At 32.8% G+C, this 12,412-nt stretch overlaps 1 long non-coding RNA gene across 1 annotated transcript; it reads right to left on the reverse strand.

Annotated features, from left to right (window-relative positions):
* Positions 1-1,038: 1,038 nt before the first annotated feature.
* LOC126657696 (uncharacterized) lies at positions 1,039-8,652 on the reverse strand. The gene is made up of 5 exons (XR_007633398.2): positions 8,473-8,652; positions 7,265-7,356; positions 4,038-6,316; positions 2,533-2,631; positions 1,039-1,334 (listed from the first exon to the last, which is right to left on the reverse strand). It is a non-coding gene; the product is annotated as an uncharacterized LOC126657696 (long non-coding RNA).
* Between the last annotated feature and the right edge of the window lie 3,760 nt (positions 8,653-12,412).

Here is a 12,412-nt window from a genome sequence, read left to right on the forward strand (position 1 = left end):
TAAATTCTAATTCTAATTAGGTTAAGGATTTTGATAACTATTAAAACACTATAACCTAAATCATCTATATATAGAGAGCAATTATTTTCATTGTTAGATATCAAAAAAAATATTCAGGTAACATATTGCCTATTTTATGTAGTTCTTTTATCTATATTTATATCTATACTATATATAAAAGCACGGATGGGGGGGGGGACAGGCAAATTTACTGAATAATCCTTTTTAGTTTACTAATAAATAAAGGTTTTATGGTCATTAACTAATTAGTTGTTTAATTAATCACTATTGTAATTAGAATCCTAATTAGAATAGGTAGCTAAATTATCTCCAATTTAATTTTTAGTATGTAAACAATAACTAAATTGTCTTCAAATTAGTAGGAATACCTATTTTTTAGTTTGATTAAACTACAAAATTAAAATACTGTATTTGGTCAATATATTATAATTTAAATTTCTATCTTATTATTTTTAACGATATTATTAATAAAATTAAGTTAATTATTTAATTATGATTATTATAAAATCAAAAGAAGAGTAAATTCAGTATGGAAAAAATTTAATAACCGAATATATTAAATTTACTTTTACAAAAAGTCTTAACTAATTTAATATTAATTATAAATACAAAATTAATATAATTATAATAGATTTACTAATATGTTCATTGAGGAGTTACGTTACGAGCCACGTGCATAGCACGTAATGCGAAACTAGTTATATATAAAAGAACGGATGGGAGGGGGGACAGGCAAATTTACTGAATAATCCTTTCTAATTTATTACTAAATAAAGGTATAACGGTCATTGATTAATTAATTATTAAAAATATATTATAATTATGTCACGACCCGAAATCTCGAGCCGAGACCGGCGCTAGGGAATGGGAATTTTCGTTTCCGAAACCCGTAGCAAGCCTAAATTTAGCAATTTCTTTTTCGCGTTTTAAAAATCTTTATAAAACTTTAATTGAGCGTTTTCAAAATTTCGGCAATATAACGGCTGTAATTTAAACTAACCAACACCTGCGGAAACGTATACAACTTGACAGCCATTATATAAATATCATCAATCATCATTTGTAAGTTAAACAGTTAATCTAAAACTACCTCTGATAATTGTTTATTACCAGAAACGAGACCTATCAAAAACTATTGACAAAAAGCGGTGATAACCCAAAATACAACCATACCGCTATAGACCTCGACAAAAATAAACTAGCCTGACTATCTACTGCAGCGCTAGAGCAAAAGACAGAAACTGTACATGTCAAAAGAGCGAGCTTTCCGGATCAAGAATGGAAGCTCGGGTCAACCTTGATCTACTGAGTACCTGAAAAGTTTGGAATATCAACGGGTCAGACTATGCTGAGTAAGTTCACAGTTTACTAACGATATTATATTTAAAACTAAGGTCGCATTGTCGATAACATACGATACTCAAAATAATCTATTTATAATCTCTTACTGGAATATACTTATACTTGAAACATAATTTGATAATAAACATTTCCTTAAATAAAGAAAGTATAAATAAACATAAATAAAAGATTTCCAATATTCGATCCGTTCGAAACCCTAAACCCAAGTACTACGGATTTATTGGACATAATTGATAATAATCACTTTTCAATTATATCGTCCGAGTGGCCGGGTCCCGAGATAGTTCGACCGAGTTACCCGCTACCACGTGGCATAATCCCGAGATAATTCAACCGAGTTACATCATGCCACTACTTAATCCCAAGTTGTGGGTCCCGAGATAGTTCGACCGAGTTACCCACTAGACACAGGTCCCGAGATAGTTCGACCGAGTTACCTTGTGTCTATTACATTTCTTTTTATCCTCCTTAATCCATTAGTCGATCGATATTCATAATTTACCATTTCAAATCATTGACCATAGACGCCTAGACTCGTATTAGTACTGGTGATCACACAGCCTATTGACACCCAATAGATAGCACGTTTCCATCGGATCTCATATCGGGTTAAATTAACTAAATTCATAAAATACGTAATTCATGCTTTACATAAAACAATTAATAGATTAAAGGAAACAATCAATTCATAAATACTTTCACAAAAATAAATCAAACTTTTAAAATAGAACATATACTTGTTAATTCACATTTTCATAAAGAGCACATCGTCTTTATGACACCATTCAACCTTGAAAATCATCATTTCCAATTAACTAGTTCTTTTCCAAATCATAGATATTATCTTATAGCACAATGATATATAATATCATTTGTCATGAATAAATTCCATTTATGCGACCTTTATGGACTTTAAAATATATAATTCAAATGTAGAATAAAGTAAAATATAAATAAAATATAGAGTTTGTTATTAAAATATTATGACAAACTTTAAAACAAAATTTGTAAGCTATACTAAAATATAATAAATCAATCAAATGCGCAATAAAAGACACTATAAATAATATATAAGTTTTACTTAAAATACATAATCAAACATATATATAATAATAACAATACAATATCGAAAGTAACTTGCGAACTTACCTCGATCGCTTAAATCCAATTTTGTTTCAATAATCAAATTATCTTGCCCGTTGCTATTTCCTTAGTCCACTACTTCTCCAAGCCAAAGTCGCTCAATATCTATAATTTGAACAAATCTCATATTAACACTTGATTTCATAATATATTTTATTCCTACCATTTCCATTCTTATATTCAAACTTTGAAGTTTGAATTATATTCTAAGTCCTTATTTTAAATTCTTGCCTTCTTAAAGTCTAACTTAATCGATTTGGTTAATACTTAACCAAATCGTCTAATTACTACTTTAACTTCTAAGTTTTCTAATACTTAGGTTAATTCATAACTCACTTAGTTTTATCAATGTAAACTAATTTACTTTATGTTATTAAAATCAACTAATTTATTTTAAATTAAAGCTTCTATTAACATTCACTAATCCAATTTAACTTGAATTAACCAACTTTAATAAACCGTGTATTAAACTTAATACCAAATTTTAAGTCTGACTTTCATTAAACTTAATATACTCATTCTACCCTTTACTTTAGATTTTAATTTATTTCTCAAATCAATTCAAAATGTCATTATCAATTTAAACCCAAATATAAAAAAATATTATTTATTCCATTTACCAATTTACATTTTATGTTTTCCATTTTAACTTAAACTTATACCTTTAATCCTTAATATTAGACATTATTTTATTATTATTTTTTTTTAAATCAACTTCAAATACACTCTAATTTACTTTTATCAAAGCCACTTTTAAAATTAGGCTCGATTTAAATTTCTTTATCAAATTTTATTACTCCTATTTCCTATTTTTTAACTATTCAAAAATTCAAATTTATTTAAATTTTTAAAAACGTCATATTTGAAAAAAAAATATATTTTTCCTCATAGCGACGGGCGGGTCCCGGAGAGCGACCGGCTGGTCTGCCGCCGAGCAGACCTCGGTCTGCTCAGCAGAGCAGACCTTCGGTCTGCTTCAGCAAGCAGACCTTGGTCTGCTCTGGTTGAGCAGACCGTAGTCTGCTCAACCATGAGCAGACAGGTCAGGCCATTGGCCTGACCGGTCTTTCCTCCGGCCACCGGTTCCGCCCCTCCGCTCAATTCCGACTCCGACTCCGATTTCGTTTTCCAAAAATTAATATTTAACCAACAATTAAAAATTTCCAGCAATATTAAAAATCATCAATTCTTCAATTTCTTTAGTGTTTATAATTACTACTAATTACTCTAATCAACAAATACACTTTACTTTCATTAATCCTTAAGCAAAACCCATAAAACTTCAATATTTAGTCATTTTTGAATAATTTCCAGCAATATATTAAACTCCTAATTTCCATTTAATTTGACAATTTTCACCTTAATTTCATCTTCTTTTCTCATACTTAGTGTTTATATTCATAATAATTACTCTAACAATAATTTTCTTCCAATTTAATCAATTTCTAATAAATTTCATAAACCCTAAAAACTTTAACTAATTAAATAACTTACTAGTTTAGAAACCTTACCTTGATTATTGTTGCTATAGATAGAATCTTAGCTTAATCCTCAAAATATCCAAGATTCCTTCATGATTTTGGTGGAAAATGGAAGTTTTGGGATGAGAAATGGTTTAGAGAAGAAGAAGAGGAAAATTCTGGAAATCTCCTTCTTTTTCTCCTTTGTTTCTATTATCCTTATTAATATCTCTATTTTAATTATTAATAATGAAAGAAATTGGGCTTGGACTTTGAGTTTTCTCTTTTACTATTTGTTTGGACTTGTATTGTTGTTAATTAGGCCTACTATTTAATATGTCTCTACACTATATTTTATATTTTTTTTTCTTTTGCTTATTAATTTATTAAATTAATTTATTACTTAAGCACGTCGATAATAATTCCGGGCTTAAATCCGAATTTTCCAATGATAAAAATTATACGGGCTATTTTTCCTTATTTTAGCTCCCTTTAGCTAAAATAATATGTTTAATCCAATTAAACATTTCTCCAAAAATGCGGGGCATTACATTCTTCCCCCCTTAAAAAAATTCGTCCTCGAATTTTCTTATAATGCTTACCATCCAATTATTTTAATATTGGTAGTGCTCACTACTTCCGCCATCTCCTTAAGGCATAATCTCATAGGATATTTTATTCTACGATTTTCTAACTTATACTTATTTTGTATTACGTTATCCATGTATTACGTAGTTAGTTTTCCAAACTAACTAAAAAATCATTTTTTTTCTCTACTTCGTAAAAAAATTTAGGTTTTTAGCCCACTTCAGGCCACAAAACCAACGTCCAGAATCTGTCCAAATTTTAGTTTGTCACTTGAAACTCGTTCTATGCAAGGCCGTCTACAACTTTCATTTTGTTCTCAGATACGCCTTACTATTCTACTCACACTATAGTTCGTTGAACTACTACCAACGTTGTATATTCAAAACACAATTCTTCATTTTGTGTTTTAATACACGTTTGTCGTGCCTTTTAGAGTTGCTTGTAACCTAACCTCGAGCATTTTACCTTCGTTACAGAGTTCCGGTCTAGGTATACTTACGTTTTAAAACAAATCTCTTTAAAAATAATTCAATTATCTTTGCAATTCAAAGAAAATGACCCTTTTTAAAAATCATATTTAAATCCTTTAAAGATCAGCATAATTGTGCTCTAGGGTGATGACGTCTCTCATCCCCAAAGAGTTGCCACAACTTACCTCTTGTCTATGCCAAATGAGCATGATGCATGTCCTACTAATGTATGAACTCATTTATTATTCTTTCCATTTAATGTGTATGTAGTGATGCAGTTCTATTCATGTCGTGGCAATAATGCATTTCTATCTCGGGACTAGGCACAATTATGCTTTTAAAATCGTTTAAACAATTAACTTTAATTCATAAACTTTTAACTTTGTAAGTTCTCCAGACTTTAACTCTGTAACTTGGTAAGTTCTTCCGCCTCTTTAAATCTACACCTTTCTATCAGTCATCCTTAAACGCTTATATCGTATGCTTATCATAACATCCCCACACTATACATTACTTCCTACCTAAGCCTAGTCACCAAGTCGCATAAATACTAATTATTTAATTCGCACGCAGTATCGCACGATAATCGCGGCTTATATCCTAAATAGGAAGGTTGAAACTATAGAGAACAGAAGACAACATGAAAAAGACATGACTCGAATCCTATGTGCTGCAGTAGTTTCCTAGGTAGACTCACACAAAGCAGTGGTATCCTGGACCAACCTGGCTCTGATACCACATTTGTCACGACCCGAAATCTCGAGCCGAGACCGGCGCTAGGGAATGGGAATTTTCGTTTCCGAAACCCGTAGCAAGCCTAAATTTAGCAATTTCTTTTTCGCGTTTTAAAAATCTTTATAAAACTTTAATTGAGCGTTTTCAAAATTTCGGCAATATAACGGCTGTAATTTAAACTAACCAACACCTGCGGAAACTGTCACGACCCAAAATCGAGGGCCGCGACCGGCGCTAGGGAATGGGAATTGTAGTTCCGAATCCCGTAGCAAGCCTGAAATTCACTATAAATTTTTCGCAATTATGTTATAACACGGAAGCATTTAATTATGAAAACATTAATAGTTATTTTGTAAACACTGGCTACGTAAATCTAACATCGTTATAAACATTTTCCAAAACTATAATATTGTCCTAGGTCATGACTGGTCACACAATGTACTACTGCAGCGGTCACGGTCACGGAAGCCGGTCTGTACATGGCAAGACAGACTCCCGAAAAAATGATGGACTTCTAGTCACTCCAAGTCTAGGTACCTGAAATGTTTTAAAATCACGGGGTCAGCTTAAGCTGAGTGAGATATACCTTACTAACGGTATTATAAAAAAATAACATCGCAAGTGAAAATCATTTATTCAAACAAACATAATATCATTATATTACAAACAAAGAATTGATCCGATAGAAACCTTAATCTTAAACTCCTAACCTTTCCTAACATGTATCGTATTCATATCAAATCAATTTGATCCAAGTGGTACGGTCTCGAGGTAGTTCAACCGAGTTACTCGTTACCACGTGGCATAGTCCCGAGATAGTTCAACCGAGTTACATCATGCCACTGCTTAATCCCATGGTGTGAGTCCCGAGATAGTTCAACCGAGTTACTCACCAGATACGGGTCCCGAGATAGTTCGACCGAGTTACCTCGTATCTGCCAAAATTATAATCCTCCTTTCCGATACCCAAACATATTCCATTTCATAATCATCAATATGATCAACATTTAATGAGCTCATATCAAACATTTCTATATACACATATCTAGACTCTTACAGACACCGGTGATCACACGGCCTATTGACGCCCAATAGGTAGCTTGTTTCTTCGGATCACACATCATTTTCAAGCATAGAACAAATAACAACAAAACGATATACAAAATTTCAAACATAGAACAAACAACAACAAAACACTACACAATTTGATCCAACACCAAACATGTAATTCATTCTCAAGTATATAATAAATCAATTTACAATTTAACTATCAAACATAAACTATTAGTATACATATGTATATACTCATCTATGTATATATAATAATTCATACTCCGTGTATCTCACGGTAGAATAACCATTTAGTTCATACAATCTCAAATCACAACAATTATTATATCATGCGATGTATTTTTATAACTTATTAATAAAATATTTTATAATATACTAATAGCGTAATAATACGCGAGAGTAAAGTATACTCACTCCTTGCTTTCCAATCCAAATCATTTATACGCACTAGTCTTGGCCGAATACTCCTAGGCCAAAACCGTCGATCCCGTCGCCTCTCGGTTTGTCTGTTACAAACGAGGTTCAAAATACATTTATATCTCATTGGCATTATAAAATCAAAACTACTAAATTAATATCTTACGTTAAGTTCCCTTAACTTCAACCTATCTATAACGCTCAATTTATCCCTTAGAAGCCTCTCAAACATCCAAATTCACTTCGTCGCGTTTTTACGTCAATTTCGTCTTTTCGTTTTTAAATCTCAAAATGCTTAACCTTAATATATTTTTCCTTAGCATTTTGAGTTTAAAACAGCAAATACAATCCTTAGTGTCCTTACTTTAGGTTCACCCCTTTGATCTTAGTCGAAACGCACTTAATTCGCTAAACGTTATCTATTGATTCTTGCTCGGTTCAAACACGATACAAAAACAACATTTGAAATTCGTTTAGCACCACTATTACCCTAAGTCATTAACCTTATTATCAACTTAGTACAGCCCTATTACACCTTCTATAACTATTTTATTTATTTATTTTGATATCACCTTTTTAACATAAGTTTCGTCATTTACGTTCTACGTTTAAAACGTCAATTTTGTGGTTATTCTTTCAACGTTTTAATCGATTTAAATCAGCCTGTAGCTCAATATAATTACCTATGTATTCATTTTTAATCATGTCATAATCTTAAACCAACTTCAATTACAATTCACTAACATTTTACTCCAAAAACTATTTTTACGTCTAGTTCGATATCCTAGTTTCGTAACTCCATTAACTATCGAAACAATTTCGCATTCAAACACGAACGGAGGGTGGCATCAGCCTCCTCCCCCTCAACTCAGCCCTCCCCTGTTTTGACAAGGGAAGGGCCGGCCAATGCCCTGGTGCGTCGCACCAGGGCTGCTGCCTGCAGCAGCTCACCGTGCTTCGGCACGGTGAGGGTCCGGCCACCATGGCCATGGGCATCCCCCTTCAAGACATAAACCTTCATCAAACCCTAACACCCCACAATTGACAACTCTCACAACTCACTCAAACCATCCCCTAAATTTAGCTTTAATCAATCAATTACACTTACTAATCACCATTTTAGAGCTTAAAATCATAATCACTAACAACTTTAATCAAAACAGAAATTTACAGCAGAAACCTTAACCTTATATAACGATTTTTACCTTGATTTTCTGGGCTTGATGAGTAGAGAATCTCACGCTCGTTCCGTGGCCATAAAAATCGCATCAATCGGACTTAAAACGAAGGAGTTATGGCTAATTGAAAATTTGTTACTTAGAAGCTTCAAATGAGGAAGATGATGATATTTGGAGCTGAGATAATTATGCATTTTGCTGAGCTAAATCAATTTCTTAGGCTATATATATTTATGGTATAATGTTTCTATTAACCCCTAATGAAGCCACCTCCTCAAACTTAGGTCCTAAGCTTTTCTTTTATTCAATTTGGCCCAAAAATCACTTAATCGTTAATCTCGACAATTTTTCGTATTATTTATGTCCAAATAAATAATACTCTTCCGCTAACTCACTATTTAGACTCCGCTAATCGATTTTGCCAAATTCTGGCTAAAACGCTCAATTTTCCAATTTGAGCGAAAACGACGATTTCCGTCACTGTTTCATCCTTATTTTTCTTTTATGAATATTGATGTCCAAATTATCAATATTATTTTCTTAATTATTGATTCCCGTCAATAATTTATTTATTTAATATTTTTCGGGCAATAAAATTCCATTTTCTAATTTTTTGGGGACTTAATCTTATCTTAAATTCCAACTTTTCCTTAGTCTCGTTTAATTAATTTAGGCATTACAAATATTGAAATTCCTTCTTTAAATTTCAATATCGACCTATCCTCGTTCTTAATTACTTAATTCCTTCGCTAACTTCTTTTTCTAGTCGCTCTGATTATTAATTTAAATTGCGTTGCTCACTTCGGCAACGTCAAACGTACGGGGTATTACATTCTTCCCCCCTTATAAAAATTCGTCCTCGAATTTTTCTATAATTATTTTTCTGGTAAAGATCTTACCATTTTCTTGTATAGTCTACCTTCTTATCACGATGGCGCTTAAACTTGTCGCTTAAATTACCGCACACTTTCTCTTCTAGAGTACTAAAATTCATTAACGTCTTTTCGTCGTTTACCCGCAATCCTTTACGAGTCGTAATTGTAGTGTATCATATTTGATACTATCTTAAAATGTCCGTTAAATATCCTTAATTATTAATCAAAATCTTAATTTGATTAATTTAGAACAATTTAATTGAATAACTTAACATTTTAAGTTATTTTAAACTTATCCAAAATTGCTTTTCTCGTCAACTTTGATCCTTAAAATTTCTTTTGTCGAGTAGTTCGTTTGTTAAACAAAGTTGGCAGTCTTATAGTCCTCAATGCCATCTTCAACTTTCATTTGAACATCGAGTTCAAAATAATCCTCGATAATGTCGAAAACTTGTGCTGAAACCGCTTCCCTGAGGTAGTTTTGGAGCTGCACTTGCAAGTCCTTTAGGCCGTTGTTTAAGTCGATAAATCAAACGTCTAATAATTTCTTGAGCTGAATTTAATCCAGCATTCCCATATTTTATCATCTCGTCTACAACTTTCATTTAGACTCGACCTATTTCCGAGATTTCATTGACTTCCCAAAACGTCCTCAAAGTTGACACCACTTCAACATTTTTATCATTCCTTTAATTTCGAAATTTTCACTCACCCTTGAGGTTTAAAGACAACAAATTTAATTTAACCATGCCTTAATTGAATTATCCAAATTCAATCTATACAATACCATCTACTTACATCCATTAATTTCGATTAGTAATAATCGAGTTTTGATACCATATTTTTCTTCCTTTCTTCGTTTACTCTAATCAAGTATTAAGCGTTAAACGCGTATTATCCAATTCTTCTCAATACTACTCGTGTCCCTCATTCTTTTCGGGTCTTTACGTTTTATTCTTTTCATTTTACGCTTCTTACTTTCTCTCCGTCTTACCCTTTTGTAAGTATAATCATAAGTATCTCATCGACACCTCTTATTACTTATCTCGATCGATTCCATAACATTTTATTATTATTTAGGCTCAATTCTTTTATTGGGGTACATTTTATCACATATGTTCATATTTTTATTATTGTCGCAGGGCTTTACATCGGAGTTCTCTTACAAAACAAAACAAAATTTCCAATCATCTTTGATTAGTTTGGCCGGCCATTTCAAACTTTTCATTTGATTTCAAATCACTTTGAAAGCTCTAGTACAATTGTGGCTCAGAGTGATGACATCTCTCATCACTAAAGAGTTGCTCGATAAAATCACGTTTTCTTTCATCGTTGTACAAATATGATGCATGACCTATATTTTGAAAAACTATTTTTTTTTTACAAAAATTGTATGCATTGCTAACGTGATTATGATTGGCCATATGCAATGTCTGAGCACAATTGCACCGTTAAAAACATAAGATTTTCACATCTTTTGCAAAACCGTAAGTCCCTCCAGATTACACACTCTGCGACATTATTGGCTTTTATTATTTTTTTATTGGAGTTTATTATTATTTTGATATTGAAAGTTTTGTCGTCTGCGAACACTTGCCTAAGTGTTTCGCAGCCAAAACTATTCCTCTCCAACACTTCAAATCAAACATCCCGCTCGATACCTTCTAATGTCCATCTATCTTTACGATCCACCTTCTCGACCACATACTTGTATCTCGTAGCCCTTAGGCATACATATCGATTCTTCATAACAATCTTTATTCACTAATCGCTTACCATCCTTCGTGATAGATAAAACGTAATATTAAGAATTACGTTTGACGATATATGTATTTTATGTGTTTTATGTATTTTTCGTTCAGTTGTTATACTATAAATTATGCATAGGATAATTCCTAATAAACATAGTTTATCATAATCTATTTCTATAGGCAATGCCTACACGATATACTATTTATTATATGCACACCATATCGATCAAACACAATTACGATCAATCATATAGCAAAACAAAGCAATTAACCATATGAAATATGCAACACACAACTTATACTATTCACGTGAACACGTGAATCAAATCAATCGCATATTAAAGCAAAACGACACAAACATTTCAATCAAACACATATAGTCAATAAGGCTCGACTCTATACGCTGCAGTAGTTCCTAGGTACTTAAGGTCAAATAGACACTTTTAATAGACTGGCAGTGGTAACTGGACCAACTGCTCTGATACCACCTTTTTTCAGGTGCGGTCGTAACCGATATGGACTCCGTCCTATCCCATAGGGTGACATCCATATGTACCTATCAGAGCACGCATTACCATACGCTCTAGGGCGGAGAGCCTCACTTCGTCACAGATCATGAGTGAGAGTTCCCTAGAATCGGAACGGTCCCGGGAGCCCTGCTCACCAGCCGAACCTCCCATCCTTTGCTCTGATACCACCTTTGTCACGACCCAAAATCGAGGGCCGCGACCGGCGCTAGGGAATGGGAATTGTAGTTCCGAATCCCGTAGCAAGCCTGAAATTCACTATAAATTTTTCGCAATTATGTTATAACACGGAAGCATTTAATTATGAAAACATTAATAGTTATTTTGTAAACACTGGCTGCGTAAATCTAACATCGTTATAAACATTTTCCAAAACTATAATATTGTCCTAGGTCATGACTGGTCACACAATGTACTACTGCAGCGGTCACGGTCACGGAAGCCGGTCTGTACATGGCAAGACAGACTCCCGAAAAAATGATGGACTTCTAGTCACTCCAAGTCTAGGTACCTGAAATGTTTTAAAACCACGGGGTCAGCTTAAGCTGAGTGAGATATACCTTACTAACGGTATTATAAAAAAATAACATCGCAAGTGAAAATCATTTATTCAAACAAACATAATATCATTATATTACAAACAAAGAATTGATCCGATAGAAACCTTAATCTTAAACTCCTAACCTTTCCTAACATGTATCGTATTCATATCAAATCAATTTGATCCAAGTGGTACGGTCCCGAGGTAGTTCAACCGAGTTACTCGTTACCACGTGGCATAGTCCCGAGATAGTTCAACCGAGTTACATCATGT

The sequence above is a fragment of the Mercurialis annua genome, linkage group LG7 (genome assembly GCF_937616625.2).
Source record: "Mercurialis annua linkage group LG7, ddMerAnnu1.2, whole genome shotgun sequence".
NCBI classification, from domain to species: Eukaryota; Viridiplantae; Streptophyta; class Magnoliopsida; order Malpighiales; family Euphorbiaceae; genus Mercurialis; species Mercurialis annua.